Source organism: Furipterus horrens, unplaced genomic scaffold (genome assembly GCF_987537825.1).
Source record: "Furipterus horrens unplaced genomic scaffold, mFurHor1.1.pri manual_scaffold_17, whole genome shotgun sequence".
Taxonomy (NCBI): domain Eukaryota; kingdom Metazoa; phylum Chordata; class Mammalia; order Chiroptera; family Furipteridae; genus Furipterus; species Furipterus horrens.
In genome coordinates, this window is record NW_028327187.1 from 21,833,585 (window position 1) to 21,850,888 (window position 17,304).

A 17,304-nucleotide genomic window follows, 5' to 3' on the forward strand; every position below is an offset into this window, starting at 1 on the left:
GGTTTTAGAGGGTTCCCTAGTCTCCTTGAGTGCTGAGACTAGTAGCTGGTAAACCTAATTATAGGACTTAGCCTTTGCTTCCTCATGCTGTCTTTTTTGCTGAGCATGCTTCTTGTCTCTATTATTAAATACTCTAAAAACCAGATTTGTTAATTCAGTTAGAACAGGTTGCTCCAGTGAGTCAAAATATTTTTGAGGGCTTCCCATAACCTGGCTAGGAAGGTTGTGGAGTTTTCATTTGCTCCTGTGAGATTTATTTTAACTTGTCATAATTTACTGCCTTATGAGCAGCTGCCTGGAGTCCCACAGTTAAGCAGGTCATTATATGATTGTGAGCTAGTTGGCCAGGCTTGCCCTCCTGATGGCTCCAGTCAGGCTCCTCTTGGGGACTGCAGTAGCCCTGATGGGACCATTATTAAGGTCTTGTCTGTTAAGAGTGTCAGCGTGAGCCTGGGCTGCTAGCCAAACCCATTCTCTTTCCTCAGAAGTCAAGCAGGTAGAGAGGAAGACATAGAGGTTGTGTCAGGAGAGGTCATAGAAGACAGTGAGATATTGAAATTCCTCAATGAAACAGGTTGGGTCAATAGGTTAGGAACTGATGTGTTCTATTTGGGAGATGTCAGAGAGGGAAAAAGGAACGTGAACCCAGATGGGCCCCTGAGGCCCAGCAACTTGTCTAAGGAGGACAAGGTGAAGCTGAGATGGGGGCTGAGGCCAGGAGGACCTGGTTCTGCTCAGGAGTCAGAGAGGGAACAGTAGGATCAGAGCGGCAGGGTTTGGGGAGGGGAGAGTGAAAGAGAAGGATTTGGTAAATGGAACAGAATTGACAGAGGGAGGGGCACCTGTGCAGTTCAAAAAAGGCTTGAATATAAGGAATTTCACTCCCCTTGCCAGGCAGTGACGATAGTTGTCAAAATCAGTTAATATTAGGGGGCAGTCAAGTGTTCCGTTCTCGGGCCAAACAGATCCGTTGTCTAATTTATATTGAGGCCAGGCAGTATTACAAAGAAATATCAGTCATCTAATTTTGAAGTATGAGAGGGGTGAGGAGTAAGACCTGTCTCCCAGCTTGAGGGCCTCTCAGGTGGTGTCCTGCGCTGTGAACCATCAGAGCTGTGACAGAGGAAGAGGGGAGAGGAGAGAGATGTCCTTCAGTCCTCTCACCCCCAAGGGTCCAACATCTGGTAGCACCTCTCACCCAACGCAGGGATTTCTGGAGTGTTATCCAGTGACAACAGGAGCAGAGAGAGGGCTGGAAGCATGGAGAGAAGGCAAACTCCTTACCATGGTAGAGATCGGCCAGTGTGGATGTAGGGGCCAGGCAAATGGCATCCCTGGACACACCTCGTCTCAGGTTTCAGCACCAAAAGTTAGGTTTGTTTCCAGAAAAAGGAAGGAGTCAGGTGAACTAGTTCAAAGCCTTTATTGAAGGATGTTTAAGCAGGCAGGCTGAGTCCAAGCAGACTACAGCACCAAGGGAAGGGGTAGAGGGATTTTTAAGGGCATGGAACCAACCCCCAGGGGGTTGAGTCATCCTGTTGGTCCGCTCCAGAGTCCAGCGCATAGGTGAAACAACAATGTCCTCTGGTTAGGGGTGGTTGCTTTGGGAACAGAAAATCCAGGAGATTTATGGCCCTTGTTTCTGGGAAATGCTCAAGGGAGAGGGAAACTGAGTCTCAGCAGGATGATGTCAGCTATGCCTCAGTTGCCTCAGATAATAGGGAACCTCATGATTGGGTACATGGCCAGTGACACATACCCTTTTTGTTTCAGCACAGGTGTTGGCTCAGGCCCTGCGTGACTGGAAGCCACAGTTTCCAAGAACACAGTGACCACTGACCATAGCCTATTTTGCAAGGCCTGACACAGGTGGCAGTTTTCAGGGCAGGCAACACGGGGTCTCTGGCCATAACACCTTCAAATATTTCTGAGTGGCTCATGATTTTCTGCCTGTTTGAATTTGGCGTATGGTCTATAATTTGTTGATATGCCTCTTTAGTCTCGTTTAATCTCTACAGTCATTTTCACACTTTAGCATACGTTGGGAGAAACTGGAGGCTTGTTAGAAGACAAATCTCTGGGTCATTTGTCTTTAATTTCCCAGTCTGGATTTTCCTGAATGCATCCCTGTGATACCTTTTAATGTGTTCTATGTCTTCTCTGTTTTTTATTTATTAATAGTTGTATCTGGAAATTTAATCAGGGTCCAGTTCGGTTTAATTTTGCAAGACTACTTTCATAGTGGTAATAAGAGCTTCCAGTGGGAACTATAGAATCTCTTGTTTACTGTCTTTTCTGATGTTAGCAGCCATTGATGTTTATTGATATACCCATGACTCCTTTAGAGGCTGCAAGTAATAATCTAAAGCTATTGGTTTTTGTTTTGTTTTGTTTTGTTTATTAGCTGGCATACTTTGTAAAGAGAACCCTTCTTTAATCAATTATTTGGTTACCCTGAGGTTTGGTCTGTATAGGAAAGGCAAGATAAATTCTTGATTTTCTCTCCTTTGTCAGTTTCCAGAGTCGATACAGTGAGAGTTGTTGTTTGCTGAGTACATGATGAACTCATGGTCTAAACATAGTTGATGCATGTTTCAATCCATTGTAGTTACTATCCTTGCTGTTGCTCAAATTGTGCTATTTTTGGCTCTTTGTAACTGCTTCAAGTTGGCTGATTCTGTTTGACATGACCCCGCTGGTCTTTGATAGTTTCATAGTTATCTTTAACAAGACATTTCAAGTTCATTTTGTTTATTCTGTGCCTGAGCCCTGAAGTCATACATTTCCCCAGAGACACTTGGTTCCTTTCAGTGTGGAGTAATACTTGGAAATCAAAATCTTCGTGTTGGGGGTACTCAGTGGTAGAGGCTTGGTCATTGTTTCTTGATTTTAATAGAACTAGGAAATATATATTCTTAGTTTCTTTTTTTTTTTAAGAGAAAACACTACATGAGTTTATATTGGTACTTCCAATTCACCTCAGGGCTGCAGGGTTTTTTATGTAACCTCATTGATCTTAGACATGCTCTTCTTTCATTCTGAAAACCTCCTTCTCAAAATCACCAAAATAATTACACAATGTCTTAAATCCTCAGAATAACAATGCCAAAATTATCACAAAAAATAATTACTGAGAAACACTTCAAATTTTCTTTTCAATTATTTTTGTCCTTTGGGTTTATGCCATTAGGGATGTACAGTCAAATTACTGTTTTAAATAACTTAGAACTGTTCCTCTCTCTGTGGTTATATTCCAAACTTTAATTAAAGTTATGATTAGTTACTGAATTTTGCTTAAATTTTTAGAAACTGCTGTTTCATTTTATTTTTTATAATTAGGTAAACTGTATACATGATTCCAGTCAAATCCACAAAATGAGCTATACTCAGAAAAATCTGTATTCTAGAGCCAAGGATGGGAGAAGATCTGAGCTTTTGAACAGCATTCCCAGCTTCCTCTCTTCTCCTCTCCGCACCTCACTCTCACGGCCTGCTCGCCCCCCAGGACATCTTCCACCATGGCCACCTCCACGAGTTCCCACCTGAACAAGGGTGTCAAGCAGATGTACATGTCCCTGCCTCAGGGTGATAAAGTCCAAGCTATGTATATCTGGATTGATGGTACTGGAGAAGGACTTCGATGAAAGACCTGGACCCTGGACAGTGAGCCCAAGTGTATAGAAAGTTGCCCCAGTGGAATTTTGATGGCTCTAGTACTTTACAGTCTGAAAGCTCCAACAGTGACATGTATCTTGTTACTGCTGCCAAGTTTTGGGACCCTTTCCGCAAGGACCCCAACAAGCTGGTATTCTGTGAAGTCTTAGAGTACAACCAGAAGCCTGCAGAGGCCAATTTAAGGCACACCTGTAAGCGGATAATGGACATGGTGTGCAATCATCACCCCTGGTTTGGAATGGAGCAGGAATACACTCTCATGGGCACAGATGGACACCCTTTTGGTTGGCCTTCCAATGGCTTCCCTGGGCCCCAAGGTCTATACTACTGTGGTGTGGGAGCAGACAGAGCCTACAGCAGGGACATTGTGGAGACTCACTACCGGGCCTGCTTGTACGCTGGCATCAAGATCAAGGGGACAAATGCCGAGGTTATGTCCACCCAGTGGGAATTCCAGATAGGACCGTGTGAAGGAATCGAGATGGGAGATCACCTCTGGGTGGCCCAATTCATCTTGCACCGAGTATGTGAAGACTTTGGAGTGATAGCAACCTTTGATCCCAAGCCAATTCCTGGGAACTGGAATGGTGCAGGCTGCCACACCTACTTCAGCACCAAGGCCACGTGAGAGGAGAATGGCCTGAAGTACATTGAAGAGTACATCGAGAGGCTGAGCAAATGGCACCAGTACCACATCCGAGCCTACGATCCCAAGGGGGGGGCAGGACAATGCCCGACGCCTAACTGGATTCAATGAAACCTCCAACATCAACGACTTTTCTGCCGGTGTGGCCAACCGCAGCGCTAGCATCCGCATTCCCAGGGCAGTCAGCCAGGAGAAGATGGGCAACTTTGAAGACCGGTGCCCCTCTGCCAGCTGTGATCCCTTCGGGGTGACAGAAGCCCTCATCCGCACATGTCTTCTCAACGAAACTGGCGAGGAGCCCTTCCAGTACAAAAACTAAGTGGACTAGACTTGCAGCCATTGAATCCCTTCTAATTAATTCTTCATCCTGCTCCCACTGCCTCCCCCCTCTCAATTGTCGTAATAGCTGTAACTCAAAGGGCGGAACATCAAGGTCTTTTTGTATTTCTCGTGCCCAGTTAATATTTCTTGCTTTCTTTGGCCAGGTTAGAGGGGTCAAGTTCTTAATCTCTTCACACACACACACCCTTTTTTACCCACCTATCACTGAAGCTTTCTAGTGCATTAGTGGGGAGAGGGCAGTGAAACATAACCACTGCTACACTTAATCAGATCTTTGTCCAACAGGCGTAGCTCTCTGGACATTGAGCATAGTATTTGTGAAGGGAGGGGAAGGACCTTTTTCTTCTTCGAGGTAGCTGAAGGGGGCAGGAGGGCTGGGCTTACTCTGTGGTTAGGTTAGATAATCCCTCTTGGTGGGAAGTTCCATTTTTTAAAAGGCTATACCCAGATTTCTAATGGAAGGAAGAACTAGGAGAGAGGGGAGTGTGGGAGTCAGGTAGGAAGGTGCCTGTTGCGGGTTGTGCTTCCCTGGCCTGGGGCTACATGTCCTCACCTGAAGGCAAGCTCAGTGGGAAGGAATGGGATGGGTAGCCCTACCTGAGAAGAAAAAGCTCTCATTCCTTGGTCCTCCATTTATAACACAAATCAGAGTAGTATTTTTATATTTAAATACAAAAACAAAAAATTATATATATGGGTGTGCGGATATGAGTGCTTTTTCTAAAGGAGAAGAAACCATTCTGGTCACCAGGAGCCAAATTTGAGGCGAGTAGTCTGGCTAGAAAAAGGCTCCTTTTGAGTGGGGGGTGAGGGTGGAGATGCTTGAAAAGTTGGTTGTTAGGGGCTGTTAAACCCTCACTACCATTTAAGGATTTCTCTGTGCCCTGCCCGCCCTTCTGGAGGGCGTGGATGCTGGTTGGTTAACAGGAAGAAGGAAGCAGCAATCACCCAAGCCCCCCGGCTTTGATTTAAAGACACATGTATGCACAAGGGTTTAGACATATGAGTTGGCTGGTCAACTTGAGCATGTATGTTACTGACAAGGGGGTGTTGGGTTCTTCTCTGGGGGACTAGCATGTCACTAAATCAGGCCTTTTGATATATTAAAAATTTTTTAAAAAGCAAAACAAGTTTAGATTTTAATCATATTTGTAGGGATTTGAAGACTGTTTTACAGAATTGCTTGTTTGCTCCCACGGTCTCCTTCCCATCTCTGCTTTTACAGGAGAAAGGGACAGGACTGGAGAGGAGAGGTCAAACACTTGTAATTTTGTATCCTGGTGTCTGTTCTGAGTGAAATATTCCTTCGTTAAGATTCCGAGGCATTGTTTCTTTTTTTTTTTTTAATAATAAAAAATAAACCCCACCTTCATGTCTAAAAAAAAAAAAGAAATGTCTGTATTCTATATCTTCTCTATTTCATTACTAATTTCTACTATAGATAATGTTTTTCCTATTTCACCCTTCCATTTAAAAATATAAGTAAATGGCAAATGATAGCATACTATTTTGCAACTTTCTTGATCGTGTTTTTTACTTTAACAATATATTGGACATCATGCCATAAAACCAAACAAAGCATTCTCTTATAAAGTGCTCCATTATGAGGATGTACCATTGTTTATCCAAGCAATCATCTTTGACATTTGGATTGTTTCCCGTACTTTCACATTAAAAAAAAAAATCACAGCAATTTAAAAAATACAAATGCCTAAAAAAATGCATGCCTTCAGACTAAACAGTTCCACTTACAGGAATTTATTCTGCAGATATACTTGTATATGTTAAATGGTTTATATAGAAGGTTTGTCATTGAAGCATTTTTTGTAACAGCAAAATATTATCAATAACCAAAATATAGATCAGAATGTTACTGGTTAAGTAAATTACTGTATGTTAAATCTATACAACAGTCTACTATATAGCTATAAGAAACAATACAAAAGTGTTTTACATGCTAGGGAAAAGAAAAATGGTAGAAATTTCAATATATACCCTTTTATAAATTTTGAATTTGTACCATGTGATGAGTTACTTGTAAAAAACTAAATTTAATTTTTTTAAATGTGTGTTTATTTTTTACGTCTTGGTAATGGATATTTGGGGATTTGTTGTTTTTTGATTCTTCCTACCTATGCTATATATGTCTTTGTATTCAGTAGTTAATAAAACCTATTTAAAAAAATGTCTATTTTGATGTGTAAGGATATGTTAACTTATGGAAGACTGTATGCTCTTGGTCAAAAGTGTTAGCACATAAACATTGTGTCTGGGGTTTTGCAATGAAAATCAAGGTTTGTGGAAATATAAACATTTTAATTTAGTCACTGGCACTGATGGTGATGAATATAGGAAAGAACTCTCACTTATAGTAAATCATTAATTTTGACAATAGAAGTATATAAATAAGACCACAAACAGAATTTCTAATTATTCTCCCATGCCAAATACATCAGATAAGGTTTAGTCATGACTCATATTTGTAACAAGTTACATCTCTCTTTTATTTTTTGCACCCTGTTCTGTGCGGCTTAGTATTGATCATGAGAGAATGAAAAACTCTGCCTCTTCCCAGATCTCTTTTACTTTCTTATCCTTTGAGACAAACATCAAACAAATTAGGATCATTAACAGCTATTTCATAAGCTAACTAAATGGGAATAATTCTTTATTTTCTGAGTATATTGTTTTTAAGAATGAGATTTGGTTTAAAGCATATTCATATATATATATAATTAACTGTTATAATAGAAATTAATTTCACTTATACTAACTACTAGGTCTGAACTTCCTCAAGGTCCGATTTAAGTCTCCAGTATCCAAATAGTATGCTATATGATTTTAAAACTCGAGGACTAGCCATCGCTTTCTGATGACAATAATGATATCACACACTACTGTAAGCATTGTTGATGTTTGCTGATTTGTCACCTCTGCTAGCTTATGAGCTTTATAAAAGTAGAAATGGTGCATTTTTGCATTTTTTCAGCTTCCTCCTCTAGGTTACCATAATCATTGTCATAAAATAGATGTTCAGTTGGTTTTCAAATAAAATGTGTAAGTGCTTCTTCCCTGTAGTTTTCTGCTACATTTTAAAAAGCAATAGCAAAGACTTAATTATATAGGTTTTAGGGTATAAATAATAGGCAGAAGGCAAACAGGGCACCCAAGTAGTGCTTTAATGTCCCCATGAGCCACTGAGCAACTACACCCTATGTCATATGGTCAACAACTACTGGCATTCAAACAGAATCAAGTATAAGAATTAAAAAGAATAAATAGGCACTAAGTTTGAACCACTGCACCCGTGGCCTCCATGTTAATTTGTGCTTTGTTAGCTTTGTTTGGGTCTTTGCTGCTTGATTCATTTACTAATGAGATACAGACAACATCCAAAGCAAAAGCTTAGAATTCATATGTTTGTTAGTTTAATGGACATTAAATACTTAAAATTCATTTGTGCATATGTTCCTAACTAGATTTATTGTATTTATTCATTTTTGTCTCTAAGCCTCTTGCCACTCTATAAGCCAAGAGTTGGCAAACTATGACCCATACATGGGCTGCAAATAAAGTTTTATAGAAACACAGACATGCTCATTTGTTTATGTCTGTAGCTGCTTTCACAGTGAAGTTTAGTAGCTGTAACACAAACTATGTGGCCCACAAGCCTAAATTATTTACTCTCTGGCCCTTTACAGAAAACCTTGGTTGACTCTTGCTATTTCTTCATGATCATGTAACAAAGGATCTAAAAGAGGTACATTCACTCAACAAAAAACTAATATTAAATTAAACTCAGATATGTGCCAGAGAGTAGGAATTAAACGGTGATTAAGACCCTGAATAGTGTTTATATAAGACATACTTTCAGCACTAAAAAGTATATATTCTCATTTCAGATGACAAGGTAAACAGTGCTGCATTTGAAATCTAAATGTTGCAGTGAAAAGCCACCAGACACAGGATGACATCTCAGGCAGACTAATCTACTCTGTCATTCACAGAACCCACAATATATGCTCTCTAGAAACTTGGAAAATGCCATTCATTCCAGCTGAGAAATACCTAACTCAACCAACCAACATAATGGAAATCACCTTGGACAGAAAGTACGAAAACTCCTAATACTGTAGAAGTTACAAACTAAAAACAAAAAAACAAAAAAGCAAAACAAACAAACAAAAACAACAACAACAACATAAAACACATTCATTCATTTGACAAATAATTAATGAATATCTACTATGTACCAAATTTTTTTCCAGGTACTGAAGATAACAGCAGTGAAAAATACAGATAAAAATCTCTGCTCTTGTAGTGCTTGCATTCTATTGGAGTGCAATAACAATAATGACAAACATTTGTAATTACGATGTGTTTTACAGTCACTGTATAATTGATGTGGATTGTCTCTTAATCTTAAAAGCAGTCATGAGCCCTATTGTACAAGTGAGAAAACTGAGACTTGGAGAGGTTAGATAGTTACCAGTTAGATAGTTAACAAAGGTCACATCTAGTAAGTGGCAGAACCTGTATCTGTCTACTTAACAGAGTTCATATGCTAACTCGTGGTACACTACTTTCCTTATAAAGACTTTATAATTGATTGACTTGGTATTTTGATAGTTTTTTAAAAGTGAAACAAGAGTAATGGTAGGAATCTAATCTGCAAACTCACATCAGAGAGTTTTGAGCTGACAGGCCAGAATATAAAGATTCCTATCTATATGATGACTTTTGGGCCTCTTGAGCATAATCACAAAAGGGATTTAGAGATCAATAGTCTCCCATACAAGGATTAAAAGTCTGGGTTAAAGTAGGAAGGCTGAGAGTGACCTAAGCTTTGGCTAGGGAGTGGGGACATGCCCCAGGATGGTAGGGCTCACTCTGAAAATGAAGAAAGCAAAGAGAAAGAGAGGGGGAGAGAGAGAGAAAGAGAGAGAGAGAAATCTACCTAGATTAGTTAAAGGAAATATAAAAGAAAAATTAGCAACTCCATCAGGAAAAGAGGAGAAATAATAATGGACTAGAACTAAAGATGGAAAAGTTACTGAAATTGAACATTGAAATTGTTCTGGCCCTTCTGGCAATTAAGAAAATAATTCATGAGAAGCTACAAATCTCTTCTTGTCTAAAGAAAACATGACACTGAGAGTAAGTAATCAACTCTGAACTATTTTTCTAGCAATGAGGATGGCTCTCTTTTACACACCCAACCCTGCTTTGTGAGGTAGCAGTCTTAGGCTTGAGATGGAGAGCAGCTGAGAGGCCTACGAGGGAATGAACATGTAAAATTGTTAGCTTTATGCTCCTACCCAGTGAATAGCCCAGCTATGGACTTTGATGAAAGATAGATAAGAAACCTCCCTCCCAAAGAAGCATATTTAAAAAAAAATCCTTACTCAAGGACATGTTTATTAATTTGAGAGAAAGAGAGAGGAAAGGAGAGACTAAGAGAGAAATATTGATTGGTTGCCTCCCGTACATGTCCTGGCTGGGGATCGAACCCAAAACCTAGATATGGGCCCTGACTAGGAATTGAACCCTCAACCTTTTGGTGTACAGGTTGATACTCCAACCCACTGAACCACTCAGCCAGAGTAAAGGAGGCATATTTTTAGAGTAAAGATTAACACTTGAAATAACTTAGATTACTTACATTGACTTATTTTTAAAAACAAAAGCACTGAAAATTACAGTGATGGTTTATTTAACTTTTCAATTTAGAAAACCTTTTCAGAATCCAGGTAAATAAGTAAATTTTTCTTTCTTTCTTTCTTTCTTTTTTTTTTTTTTTTTTACCAGAGAACACATTTATTAAACGAGCTTGTTTTGTTTTGAAGCACAAGCTTTCAAGAAAGGAGGGAAGAGGATTTATTTGCCTTTCCTGACCTTAATTTTCCTTAGATAGAACTCCAGCTCTTGCCCTCTAGCACGTAGCCGTCTGCTTGGCCACACTGGCCTGGTCTTGAAGCGATGCATGCGAGAAGCTTGCCCTGCTAGAACTGCTCCTCTAGAAGAGCGTTGATTTTGGCATTCTTTTTCCTTTCATCATATTTCTTCTGAATTTTCTTTGATCATTTTTTGTTTAAAATCTCTTCCTCTTCAGGAGTCAGCTTGGCCCCTTTCTTGCGGCCCAGGGGCAGTGCATAGTGAGACTCGTACCACTGTCCATACGGTGTTAATTAACTTTTCCCATTGACAAGAGCTTAAACCTAGTCCCCTCCTCCCCAGAAAGACAAGTTACAGCTAATTCTTAAACGTTCACCTCCCCTTTCTAATTGCTGTGTAGGAGTAATTCTGTGATTCTGGAAGGAAACTTCAGTGAATACATGAACGATTCTCTCATTTGCTATTTGGAAGTTTTAAAAATTACAAGACATCATTCCATTATATTCTTTCATTTCCTTGTCATTGGAAAGGGTTCCAACCTTTAATCATATTAAAAAGCAATTATCAAAATGTTTTATTCCATCATAAGTTTGACTACTAGGAAAGAAGGTATTCAGAAATCAAAATAAGGGAGTTCGTTTTAGCATATAAACAGGTGAGTCAACCCTCTACATCTGAAAAAAAGTTCTCAGTGAAAGATTACCCTTGAAACTATCTATTCAGAACTTTGTGTCTTTACTTTGGTACTTCACTACTTCATAGTTCTGGTTAAACTATTGTAATTGTGTTACAGATGTTATCTTTTTACTGACTCTGCAAGCTGATGAAGTTGAGGTATAGTTCCTTTCAAAGTTGGCACATAATGATACTTATCAAGGTAAGCTGGAAAGAATTTGGACAGTGCTGTTTCCTGTAGTCCATCAACCAGTAGTAGGCTCTGAAGCCACCACATGCAGGACACTGTTCCTCCAAGCTAGGGAAGATTACAAAAGGGTTTAAAGACATGCCATCTAACTCCTTCCTAATAATTCTTAACATTTGTACAGAACTTTAAGTCCTGTGATAGAAGACAGTGCCATTTTACATCCTATTTCTTCTCACATATTAACAGGGGCACACAAGCAAGTAACTGAACAATATCAAATTGTATACAGAATCATCAACTCGAGTGATCAATAAGAAAGGAGCAAACAATACAGGAGTGACATAGGCTAGGCTGTCACTCATAGTGGAGGCTGCCAGACCATATGTAACTTTTGTGTGAATTATAAAAAGTGTGCTGGCTTCTTACAGAAGCAGTTGCAGCATTTTGCATAGTTTACAGAGCCTTTGTGAGAAGTAGAAAAAAGGAGAAAAGGGGCCTCTTCCCTCCAGCAGATATGGCCAGTGCCCTACAACGGTACAGCACTTGGCAAGCATGGTTTTTATTTCAACCCCCATTACTCTCCTCAGCTGGGTTCCTTGGTGGTCATGACTTAAGTGACCAGAAGACCTGAGACTAGGTAAAACTAACTAGAATCTTTACTACTCCAAGTGTGGTCCTTGGACCAGCAGCATAGGCTTCACCTGGGAGCTTATTAGATATGCAGAATCTCTGGTGCCACATCCATACCTACTGACTGCAGATCTTCATTGTAATAAGATCCCCAGTTGATTTGTGTGCATATCAAGTTTGAAAAGCATTGGGCTACAACAGGAGGTAGGCTCAGAGCAAGATTTCTCAGAGTTGGAGACAGGTGAGTCAATGATCATTCATGAAATAGCAAACAGGTTTGCCTGGCTGCAGAAGAGGCACTCAGAGTAAAGAAGCCCCTGCTCTCCAACAAATGGTACTCCTTTTGGAACTCAATAAGCATTAACTTTTACTCTTGTTGTGTTACTTCATGTGATGTGGTTTAAACCATCTCTGATGCACTAAGCCTGCATGTCCAAGGCTCTGTCCCTATTCTCCAAGATGTCACTATTTCCAAAGAAAAGAAAATGGTCAATCCAGTGCAACAGCTAGCCCAGTGAAGATATAAAGAGTAAACAGAGCACTGGGGGAGCATGGAGGAAGAGCAAGCACCTTTGCTTGTGATCTTTGGGTTTGATGTTGAAACATTAAGAGTTGTGAATAGCCACAGTAATCTTAAGAAAGAAGAACCAAGTTAGAGGAATCATGCTACCTGATATCAAACTATACTACAAGGCCATAATAATAAAAACAGCATGGTACGGGCATAAAACAGACATATACATTAATGGAATAGAATAGAGAATGCAGAAATAAACCCACACATTTATAGTCAATTAGTATTTAACAAAGGAGACAAAAACATACGATGGAGTCTTTTCAATAAATGGTGTTGGGAAAATTGGACCAATATGTGCAAGAAAATGAAACTAGACCATGCACAAGAATAAACTCAAAATGGATTAAACACTTAAATTTTAGACTCTAAACCATAAAAGCCCTAGAAGAAAACATGGACAGTAAAATCTCGGATGTTTCTCATAGCAATATTTTTCTGATATATCTCCTTGGGCAAGGAAAAGAAAAGAAAAACAAGTGGGGCTACATCAAACTAAAAAGTTTTTGCATGGCCAAGGAAATCATCAACACAATGAAAAGAAAACCCACTAAATGGGAGAACATATTCGCCCATACATATGATAAGGTCTCAATATCCAAAATTTATAAACCACTTGTAAAACTCAGCACCAAAACAAAAAACAAACAAATAATCCAATTTAAAAACGGGCAAAGGACCTGAATAGACATTTCTCCCAAGAGAACATACAGAAGGATAATAAACATGAAAATATGCCCGATGTCACTACTCATCAGAGAAATGTAAATTAAAACCACAATGAGACATCACCTCACTCCTGTCCGAATGGCCGCCATCAATAAGTCAACAAACAACAAGTGCTAGCGAGGATGTGGAGAAAGGGGAACCCTTTTGCACTATTAGTGGGAATGCGGACTGGTGCAGCCACTGTGGAAAGCAATATGGAGTTACCTCAAAAATTCAAAATGGAACTGCCTTATGACCCAGTGATTCCACTTCTGGAGTATATCTAAAGAAACCCAAAACAGTAATTTGAAAGAATATATGCACCCCTATGTTCATTGCAATGTTATTTACAGTCACCAAGATTTGGAAGCATCCCAAGTGTCCATCAGTAGATGAGTGGATAAAACATGATGTGTTATATTTACACAATGGAATACTACTCATCTGTAAAGAAGAAGGAAATCTTATACTTTGTAACAGCATGGATGGACCTGGAGAGCATTAAGCTAAGTGAAATAAGACAGTCAGAGAAAGACAAGTACCATATCATTTCACTCATATGTGGAATCTAATAAACAAATTGAACTAATAAGTAAAATAGAGACAGACTCATAGAAATCAGGCTGACAGCTGTTGGGGGGGTTAGAAGCGGGGCGGGATGTGTGGAAGGATTGATCAAAAAAGAAAAAAGGAGGAAAAAATCATGGACATGGACAACAATGTGGGGATTTCCGGGGGGGGCGTGGCGTGAGTGAAGGTGGAAGAAGGAGGATAGATGGTGATGGAGACTTGGGGCATGAACACACAATACAGTGTACAGATGATGTGTTGTGGAACTGTGCATTTGAAATATGTATAATTTTGTTAACCAATGTCATCCCAAGAAATTCAATAAAAAGGAAAAAGAATCATTCCAGTAATTGCACTTCTAGGTATTTATCCAAATGAAATAAAAGTTATGCCACATTTTAAAAATTGTTCACACAGAGGAGGGTGACTCTGGAGGCATAGACATCTATCTCCCCCACTGAATTGTGGACCTTTTGTGGAGATCTGTTTTAATTTATGTTTCCCTCTCCTTCCCCTATGTCAGTGGTCAATGCACAACTGTTAATGCTTAACTGGCTGACAAACTGAACTGACAGGCTTACTGAAGAAATAAGTGAATAGCTTTGCAAAGGGGAGTCATGGAGACTAACATGGTGGGTGAAGAGACCTTAAGATTGCCCAGGAATGATGTGATTAAGATATGCATTTGGTCTATGGCTGGAAAAATGAGGGAAAGATCTAAGAAATACTGTGCTATGCTAGGTCTTCTTGTCTGAAAGAAAAATGTAACAATGGGACACAGACATTTTAAAAATATGCTTTTGTTAAATCTGAATACTCCTTAACAATGAGCTGAGTGAACTGCATCAGATTCATTCTCTCCAAATGGGTTGACTGAAGGGCACTGGGAAAAGCTGCTGCCAGGAATTAGGCCTGCTTTTTCCCCAGCTCCCCATGGGGTTCCATTTTGCTCTGGGTGAGAGAATAGACATTTTTCTCTTACAGATCTCCATTGCAAAGAACAAGGCAGGAGTCCCCTGAATGAAATTGTGATTAGTCTATCTTTTATAAACTACATAATACTTCCAGAGAGGAGCAGAGGGAGGGGGTCACAGCCTGGCAAGCCAGAGACCCAAAGGGGCTCATCTGGGCCTTGTTAATGCAACAAAGTATGTTGCACCCCAACAGCACCAGAGCCTCCTTGCACTGAATATTCAGTTATGTAGCATAATTGGCTCAGAGCTTGCATAAACTGTAGGTTGAACACAGATGGCATATACTGCATTATCAGAAATACGTTTTTAAAATGTAAGTAATTTAGACTCCGTTCTTTAGTATAAAAGATTATTAGCCTTGCCTAATGTGGCTTAGTGGATTGAGCGCTGGCTTGCAAAACAGAAGATCGCTATTTCAATTCTCAGTCAGGGCACATGCCTGGGTTGCAGGCCAGGTCCTCAGCTGGGGGTGTGTGAGAGGCAGCCACACATTGATGTTTCTCTCCCTCTCTTTCTCCCTCTTTTCCCCTCTCTCTAAAAATGAATAAATGAAATCTTTAAAAAAATAAAAAATAAAAGATTATTAGACATTCAGAGAAGGCTATGTAGTTCAACTCTACTAGTTGAAATAAGTAGAGTTGGTGGGGGTCAGAAAAGGGAGGAGAGACTTCATGTAAAATACACAAAGACCTTGAATCAAGTCTGTGGTACCTGGGGAAGAACAGAAGAGTAAGGATTCCAGAGATATTTCAGAACTAGGGAACAAATTGAATGTGGGTTGATAGACATTGGAGAGAATGAAAATGATTTACATATTTGTAGTGTAGGCAATGGCATAGGCTGGGGCAGAGAGTTTGAAGATAATGAGTTTGATGTGAAGACATGTTTGAGTCATTTATGAGCCGATGTATAATAGGAGTTGTAAACATAGGGCTGGGCTTCAGTAAAGAGGTTTGGGCTGGAATTAGAGACCTGAAAGTTATGAGCGAATTATTGATAACGAAAGCCAGAAAACTGAATTATCTCTCTCAGGGAGAATACACAAAATAAGAAGAGAACCCTGGCAAAAGCCAACAAAAGCAGGGCAGAATGGTGTCAAAGAAGCTGGGGGAGGGGATAAAGTTTTGGCATGGAGGGATCACTAATAGTTTTGAATGTTACAAGAGGTTGAAAAGGCTAAAGGCTTAGAGGAAATTATCAGATTGGTCAATTAACAGGTACTTGGCAATTTTTACCATAGTAGTTTCAGTGATATAGCAAAGGAAAGACATAGGATGTACAAGAAGGACGAATGACTGCAAAACAAGAAACTAGGGACTGTGAGGAATTAGGTGTTGAAAAAAACAAGAATGGAGTAGTGGCTTGAGGAGGAGACAGGTTCTGGGGAGGAATGTTACTGTGCCAGAGTTTTGGGCATTGCGAGTAAGGAGAGACAGATTTGGGTAATGGCAGAAAGGGTATTAATGGAAGTAGGTCTCCTGAGGAGGTGATGGAAGTATGTGTCTTAGAAAGGAAGAAGCCCCTTTCTTTGAAACATGAAGGGATTAACAACTAAACACAATACAATTGGTGTTATGGAAAACATCATCATTAATTGAAATATTACTGCTAAGAAAATTAACAAAGAAGAAAAACAATCAGGCTTGGTTGTGTGAAAGAATAATTAATTTGAATCACTCATGTCAACTGTTCACCATTTATGCCTAATTATCATACAGCACTCTACCTATTGTGTATGTCAATACATACTTGTCGGTTAACTTCACTTTAAGTTTTATTTTATTTCACAGCTTCACTCTCTTCAGGTCTGCTCAGTCTTTAACTTGTAGCTTATGTAATGTTTGTTCACTATCTTAAACATACTTTAGAAGAAGCTTTGGCTTTAACAGGAGAAAATTTTCAGATGTCAGTTTACTTCTGTGACATTTAACTGGCAATTAGGGGATGAGAGAGGAAAAAATAATGCATACGCAGGAAATAAGGGGGGTGACTTTATGGCCTTGTCATACTCAAGAGACATGCTCACGAATGGAAGTGCTTGTCCCATTTAGAGAGAAGATTGTGTTTTTAAAAGAAACTTCTTTTCCTAGGGCTCTGGTAGTTACATACAATTACTATATCCTAGAGAACACAAATGTGATGAAAACTCAACAGGTATGTCCTTTGGAGGTCATCTTGTGAAATGTGGTTTGATGTGCTCTACAGCAAAATTTATTCTGAGATGTTTTTGTTCCCCCACACAATGACCCATCTGTTGGTCTAAGACATTAAAATCTATTATTTTTAAAAGATATCAGAATATGCTTTTAGTTATGGTGTTCACATTATAAATAATACCTACTATTTATTGAATGCCTACTATGTGATAGATATGTTACATGTACTATCTCAATACTCAAAAAAGTTATTGAATCTTTTTACTTTT

The 17,304-nt window shown here is 39.4% G+C and overlaps 1 pseudogene; it reads left to right on the top strand.

Moving 5' to 3' along the window:
• Positions 1–3,512: 3,512 nt before the first annotated feature.
• Positions 3,513–4,645, top strand: LOC149990650 (glutamine synthetase-like; annotated as a pseudogene).
• Positions 4,646–17,304: the final 12,659 nt, after the last annotated feature.